Raw genomic sequence first — 7,851 nt, forward strand, 5'->3', positions numbered from 1 at the left:
GGGAGCTAACATGGCCAAGACCAAAGAATTGTCAAAATGCACAAGAGACAACATTGTAGACCTCCACAAGGCTGGAAAGGGCTACGGGGCAATTGCCAAGCAACTTGGTGAAAAAAGATCCACTGTTGGAGCAATTATTAGAAAATGGAAAAGGCTAAACATGACTGTCAATCTCCTTCGGCCTGGGGCTCCATGCAAGATCTCACCTCGTGGGGTCTCAGTGATCCTAAGAAAGGTAAGGAATCAACCCAGAACTACACGGGAGGAGCTGGTCAATGACCTGAAAAGAGCTGGAACCACCGTTTCCAAGGTTACTGTTAGTAATACACTAAGACGTCATGATTTAAAATCATGCATGGCACAGAAGGTTTCCCTGCTTAAACCAGCACATGTCTAGGCCCGTCTTAACTTTGCCAATGACCATTTGGATGATCCAGAGGAGTCATGGGAGAAAGTCATGTGGTCAGCTGAGACCAAAATATAACTTTTTGGTCTTAATTCCGCTCGCCGTGTTTGGAGGAAGAAGAATGATGAGTACCATCCAAAGAACACTATTCCTACTGTGAAGCATGGGGGTGGAAACATCATGCTTTGGAGGTGTTTTTCTGCACATGGGACAGGACGACTGCGCTGTATTAAGGAGAGGATGACCGGGGCTATGTATTGTGAGATTTTGGGGAACAACCTCCTTCCCTCACTTAGAGCATTGAAGATGGGTCATGGCTGGGTCTTCCAACATGACAATGACCTGAAGCACACAGTCAGGATAACCAAGGAGTGGCTCCGTAAGAAGCATATTCTGGAGTGGCCTAGCCAGTCTCCAGACCTAAACCCAATAGAACAAACTCCGTGTTTCTTAGCAACAGCCCAGAAACCTGACTGATCTAAAGAAGATCTGTGTGGAGGAGTGGGCCAAAATCCCTCCTGCAGTGTATGCAAACCTGGTGGGAACCTACAGGAACCTCTTGACCTCTGTAATTGCAAACAAAGGCTACTCTACCAAATATTAACATTGATTTTCTCAGGTGTTCAAATACTTGCAGCAGTAACATACAAATATATATATATATATATATATATATATATATATATATATATATATATATATATATATATATATATATATATATATATATATATATAAAAAATCATACAATGTGATTTCCAGATTTTTTTTAGATTATGTCTCTCACAGTGGGCATACATCTAAGATGAAAATTTCTGACCCCTCCATGATTTCTAAGTGAGAGAACGTGCAAAATCCCAGGCTGTTCAAATACTTATTTGCCTCACTGTATATTAAGGCTGTAAAATCCCTCACCACACACTTCATACACTTTTCTCAGACTGGCATCAACATTTTCTTACATTTCTCTCTTGTTTAAACACTCTCAGAGTTTGTAGATTTTAAAACATAAGCACAGTATTATAGAACAAAACCAAATACTACTGTACTGTAAATAAAAATGACAGCTTTCAGAAATACTGTAACAAATTGAATTTTAATGATCAACCTACGCGGTTGGACACATAAGAAATGATTAATAGTGACTCAGGTGTATTTCTCAGTTTTTCTCGTATTTTCTCAGTTTCTCAGTTCCTCTGACCACGCCTCTTCGTCCTGGCGCTGCTCCGCTGTAGTGTCTCGTAAGGTTATTTTTCCTGCAGTCACTGATCCACAAAGCTATCCTTACTTGTTGCGGTCAGTTACAACTCTTTTTGCATCCTTGTTAAAACTTATTGCTGCTGCCTTATGTTATTTTCCACCTTCTTTATGTTGAGTTTACATGCAAAGTCTCTAGTGGAGGCGCGTGTTAGCCGCCCTGCATTTCTGCGGCACATTTTCAATCATCAGAATGGCGCGAATCTGGCGTTGATGCGGCACGTCTTGAGCGTTCAGGCGTCAGGCGCTCTGTTTGTGCGTCCAAAAGTTGAAAAAGTTGAACTTTTAACATTTGATGCTCAGCGTCAACCAATCAGAGAGTATGCTCCAGTGACAAAGCAACATCATTATCTGGAAAAAGTAGAAAGACATCAGCCACAAACTAGCGGCAACTTATTTATGCTGGGTGTACCGGCTAGCCTAAAGGTCAATCACGGATCCAGACACGCCGCAGAGCTGATCACCTCCATTGATGGGTTTTATGTAATAAATACACTAAAGTCACTCTCTCAACCTGCTTTGCATCGTTCAAAAAGATGGGGAAAACAAAACATCCAAAGGCACTCACAGAATGCAAAGGACACTCTGGACGTGCTCATATCGCTTTGAAATGCATTCTTATTTTGAGTGGGCTTGACTCTCCGCAGATCTGACCTGTAACTTGGCTTAGTGTTGCCACCTGCTGTCTCCATGGAGATAGATGAGTTTAATGCCACACTGTGAAACATTCCAGTCAAAGCAATAACATCTCCCTCCATAGTGAGCAAGATTCAGTAGGAGCTAGGAGCTCTATGTGCTGAGTGAAAAATACCTTTTTTTCATATGCAGATTTCATAGAATATTTCTCTCTTAAACAGCTCAAAACACTCTGTTGCACCTTGTAACATCATTTAGTATTCTGTGTTTTTAAAGGTTTGAGCCCAGACTCCTCAGACTCTGATCACACACGGCTCATTTAGTCCATTTTGACCTTTGGAGCTACTCCACTCCACACGATTTACACTACCACACAACACCCTTCGATTTACACCACCACACAACACCACCTGATTTACACCACCACACATTACTCAATTTACACCACCACACAACACCACCCGATTTACACCACCACACACTACTCAATTTACACCACCACACAACACCACCCGATTTACACCACAACACCACACCACCGCACAACACCACCCAATTTACACCACCACACACCACCACCCGATTTACGCCACAACACCACAGAACACCACCCAATTTACACCACAACACCACCCGATTTACACCACAACACCACACCTCCACCTGCTGCAACGATGGAGACTGAGTTTTCATATGTCTAATGCCACCAGCACTGCTCCGACTTTACTACTACCTCCAGTACCATGTTTATTCCTCTGCTCCAAATCAGTGAAATACTTCAGGCCTGTACAATTAAATATTATTCATTTATTTTATTGTAATGTAAACATAATTTTGAAAATGAGCTCTGACAGTTGGATTTGTGCATGCTGAAGCTGTCACTCACAAACATCTGCCATGAAGCGCTAACTCCCAGGTCCAGGCTGAATCACCATTTACTTTGGACAGTAAGTGAAAGATTCCTGGGATTCCTTGTTGCTAATTAAATTTCCCCAGCGTGTGTTCATGGACCACATTAGCTGCCATATACCACGGTGAGCCATGTGCTAGCTTGCGCGTTAATGGTGCAGGCTTGGGTTTCGTGAGGCCGTTAGCTTAGACCAGGCCTATGTTTGGCTCAGGAAAGGGTCTTGTTTTCATAACTCCCAGTGACCTCTCCTCTCCTCTTCCTCCCCTTCTGCTCTCTTCCCCTCCTCCTCTCCTCTTCCTCCTTTCCTGCAGGTAGTATGGCACTGAAAGATACACACTGTATCTTTAACCAGTATAAAATAGTTACGTGTTTGAAAAAATCTGAGTTCTGAGAGTAAAGCAGTTCAAACGAGGTTTACAGCAATAACTGTTGGCAGCAAAAAGTGAACATGATTTAAGCACTGAAGTAAAGGAGTGTCTTGCTCAAGTACTGGAGATCAAACCATTGAGTTAATGTGTGAACAGCTCTACATGTGACCAGACTCATGTGAAACTAAAGCATTAAACAAGTAAACAAACCAACAAACAAGACATAAACTAAAGCAGTAAACAAACAGAACAGTTTCAAATTTTTCTGTGGAGAAGGAACTGTTTATTTTAAAGTGGGTGTGTTTATTAACCCTTTATACTTCAGTGTTATGTTACAACGGAAAACAAAGTGATTTTTTCATTTGAGAGGTTTGTATGAAAGGAGAAATTGGTCCTCTGGTCAGGGACAGCTTAAAGAAAAAACAAAGTATTGGCGCGGTGTCTCAATTGTCTGTTTTAAAAGAGTGAAAAACAGAACTGGTTCATTCGTTCTTATTTAGAGTGAGGACTGGTACCTCACTTATGCAATCTGAAAATCTTCATTATTCACCACGATGAGCTTGTAAGCACTTTTCACAATATTCCAGACCAGAGCGGAGTTCTGACGGTAAAGCTAACAACAGCTAACAAACTAACACCTGCCTATTCCTATTTACCTTTCTAATGCTGACAGGACACAGCAAATGTATTTTGACCTCAAGATCTGCTTCTACAATAGATCTGTACTGGACACAGACTAGATAGATCGATAGATAGATAATACTTTATTGTCAGATCAGAAATCTGAAATTTGTCTTGCACATAAAACAGTGGCTCCTTTGCTACACATTAACATCACAACACATGCGACACAGACACTATACAAACAGTACTGACTGGACACAGTCTGTATAAAGAAGTGGACTAAGTGAATGTGATGTCACCACAGTGTTCAGCTCCAAATGAAGCTCATCAAGACTAACAGTTTGGTCAAAAACTACAATTGGTGGAAGAATGTAAGTACCTTGGCATCGTAATCGACTCACATATTAATTTTAAGTCACATGTTAAACAAACCATCAAAAGGGTCAAATTCAATTTATCAAATTTCAGATTCATCCGAAATTCTATGTCCACACAAGCAGCCAATATTTACATGCACGCCATGATTTTCTCGCACCTGACTTACTGCCTGATGAGCTTGTCCCAGGCCAACCATACCACACTCAGACCACTACAATCACTGTATAAACAGACACTCAAAGTTCTAGACAAAAAAACATGCCACATCCATCACTGCAGCATTTTATCTAAATATAATATTTTAAGTTGGGAGAATCTGATAAGATTCACAGATGCCTGCTTTGTTTATAAAATCTTACATGGACTCGCCCCTCCACCGCTCAATGACTTTGTTAGCCTAAGATCAAGCTCAACCCGCATCACTAGAGGAGCCTCAATAGGAGACTGTCTGATTCCATTCAAAAAGACAGCATTTGGTCAATCAGCCTATTCTGTTAGAGCTTCTAAAGGGTGGAACAGCATCCCTACAACTATCAGGGAGCGCTCCACATACAACTCTTTTAAGTCTCAATTTAAATGTTGGCTTTTAACAAATCAGACCTGTCAACACCAAACTCCTGCTGCTGCCATCTAGTGTTTGTCCCTTTGCATGTGCGCCTCTGTAATTCTGCTTCAACAAATCTTTTTATTGGCCCTTTGTTTATTTTCTTGTGCTTTTTTAACATAATCTTTTACTGTTATTAATTGCATGCTGTTTTTAATAACCTGTCTGTTTTAATTATTTCGTTTGTCTTCGCTATGATTCACTTCGCTTGTCTTTGCTATGATTCACTGCTCAAGACTTAATGCTTTTCTACCTTTTTACCACACCTGTAAATGCACATTTATTTTTATTTTATTCTATGTGTCCTTTGTAAATTATTTAAATTTGCAAGGAGCCATTTGTACATCATGGCACCGGACAACAGATGAAAACTAGCCTCTTGGCTAATTCTGGCATGTTAAACAGTTACTGTTGGTCAACATGCACTTTCCGCTATAAATAAATAAATAAATAAAGTTATAGGAGCCAAATTGGAGCAGAGTTCCATATTTGGAATTCCCGTGAGTATCATAGCAACCAAAGAACAAATCTGGAGCGAGACTGTAACGCCCTTCTTGCCCACATCACTGGTTTAGCAGGGAGCAGGTGCTTAGCAACACTGTCAATCAAACCTGTTGCTAATGCTAGCTGGAGAGACCTCGGGAGCAAGAAGACGCCTGATTTGTCTGTTAATTTTCATATCTTGATTTACAGACACAATAGTATAAATAAAATCCCCAAGATCATCACTGACAGACGTTGGTGCAAAGTGTACTTCATCATGTCTCATCTCCTTCATTATAGTCCATCAAAAACACACTGTTTTTACACTGCCATTTTTATTTGAAATAATAACATGGTGTTATCTTAGCTGTAAATCACTGCTGAGATGTCACTTTGACATGTTGACAGTGGTCTGACCAGGCTCGCCTGACCAGGCATGTCCAACTGGGCCTGGGCTGAAATGTTGTGTAAATGTCCCTGTTTGGGCTAGTTTCATTTGGGCCATTTTTTTGTGGGCCAGTTGCACTCTGCATTAATCTTGTGGTGGGTCTCCAGCGCTTGTTATGCCAGGAATCCCCCCACTGCTCGGACCACGTTCTGTTGTTGTGTCTTTAGGCAAGACACTTCACCCACATTGCCTAGTATGAAAGTGGTGTGTAAATGATTGATAGTGGTCGGAGGGGCCAATGGTGCAGATTGGCAGCCTCGCTTCCATCAGTCTACCCCAGGGCAGCTGTGGCTACAACAGTAGCTTATCAAGTGTGGAAGTGAATGAAAACTGAATATAGTGTAGCGCTGTGAGAGGCTTTGACAAGCCTGTGAAGCTCATTACAAGTGTAAGGCATTATTATTATTAAATATTATTATTATTATTACTACACGATCCCATCTAACCTCTCCCCTCATTCACCCTGCTCCTGTCTCACCCCCTCTCTCCTCTCTCTCCACCTACTCTTCCTACTCCAATCTCTCCCCCTCTCTCCTTTCTCTCCTCTCTCCCCCTGCTCCTGTCTCTCCTCCTCTCTCCACTCCCCCCCACCCCTCCTACTCCTGTCTCTCTCCCTCTCTCCTCTCTCTCCTCTCCTCCTACTCCTGTCTCTCACCCTCTCTCCTCTCTCTCCCTGCTCCTGTCTCTCTCCCTCTCTCCTGTCTCTCCCCCTTTCTTCTCTCCCCCCTCCACTCTTCCTACTCCTGCCCCCCCCTCCTCTCCCTCCCCTCTCCCCCTACTCCTGCCTCTTCCCTTCTCTCCTCTCTCTCCCCTCTCCCCCCACTCCTCGTACTCCTGCCTCTCCCCCTCTCTCCTCTCCCCCTGCTCCTGTCTCTCCTCCTCTGTCCTCTCTCTCCCCTCTCTCCTTTCTCCTCCTGCCAGGGCCGTTTACACTCACAGCTCCACCTCTCAGACTCACTGGGTTGACTCCCGCTGTTTTTGTAATCCTGTTTTAATTTGGTTATTATTATACATGCAAAAGGAATCAGGCCTGTTTTACATAAGTAATTTGTAAAATAACTGTAATTAAAATGTTTTGAATTTTTATGTTGTTGGTAGCAATGCTTTATTCTGTTAAACAAAAGCAGGCCTAATATGGTCCCATGGGGTACACTATCTATGTCAGAGGGCATCATTGATAAGAAAATGTACAAAATCATTTATCGAAAAATGAATTTAGATATGTACAGCAGTGTTGTGTTTCATAATGCACTGCTCTCTGTTCTCTGTTCTCTGTTCTAATGTTGTTTCCTCATCACAAACAGATCTGGAGTTGTGTTTCTTTTATTCACACATGTTTAACACACAAATCCTGCAGACTTAGGTGTTCTTCTGTCAAACAGAAAACACTCTGTTCCACTTTGTGATGTCATGGGGTAATACAGGAAGTGTGCCACTGTTTTTTACACCTTCACTAGAATCATTTGGATCATTTCAACCCTGGAATTGACTATCCCTACTGAACTAAAGGTAAAAGGAGCTGTTAGGTGGAACAGAGCATTTTGAGCTTTGGAGATGTAGACAGACTACTAATAAAGTGTCTGTGTAATCCCTCAGTCGTAGAGGTCTGATCCATAGTAAAAGCCGAGGTTAAATCTGTCAACTGGACATTTTGCTGCTCATCCAACCTGCTTCTTCAGTTCTGATCAGATTGCTGGTGGACGCTGTCCTATATCTATCTGAAAGGAGGGGCTACTT

This window comes from Periophthalmus magnuspinnatus, chromosome 17, assembly GCF_009829125.3.
Source record: "Periophthalmus magnuspinnatus isolate fPerMag1 chromosome 17, fPerMag1.2.pri, whole genome shotgun sequence".
In the NCBI taxonomy this organism is placed as follows: domain Eukaryota; kingdom Metazoa; phylum Chordata; class Actinopteri; order Gobiiformes; family Gobiidae; genus Periophthalmus; species Periophthalmus magnuspinnatus.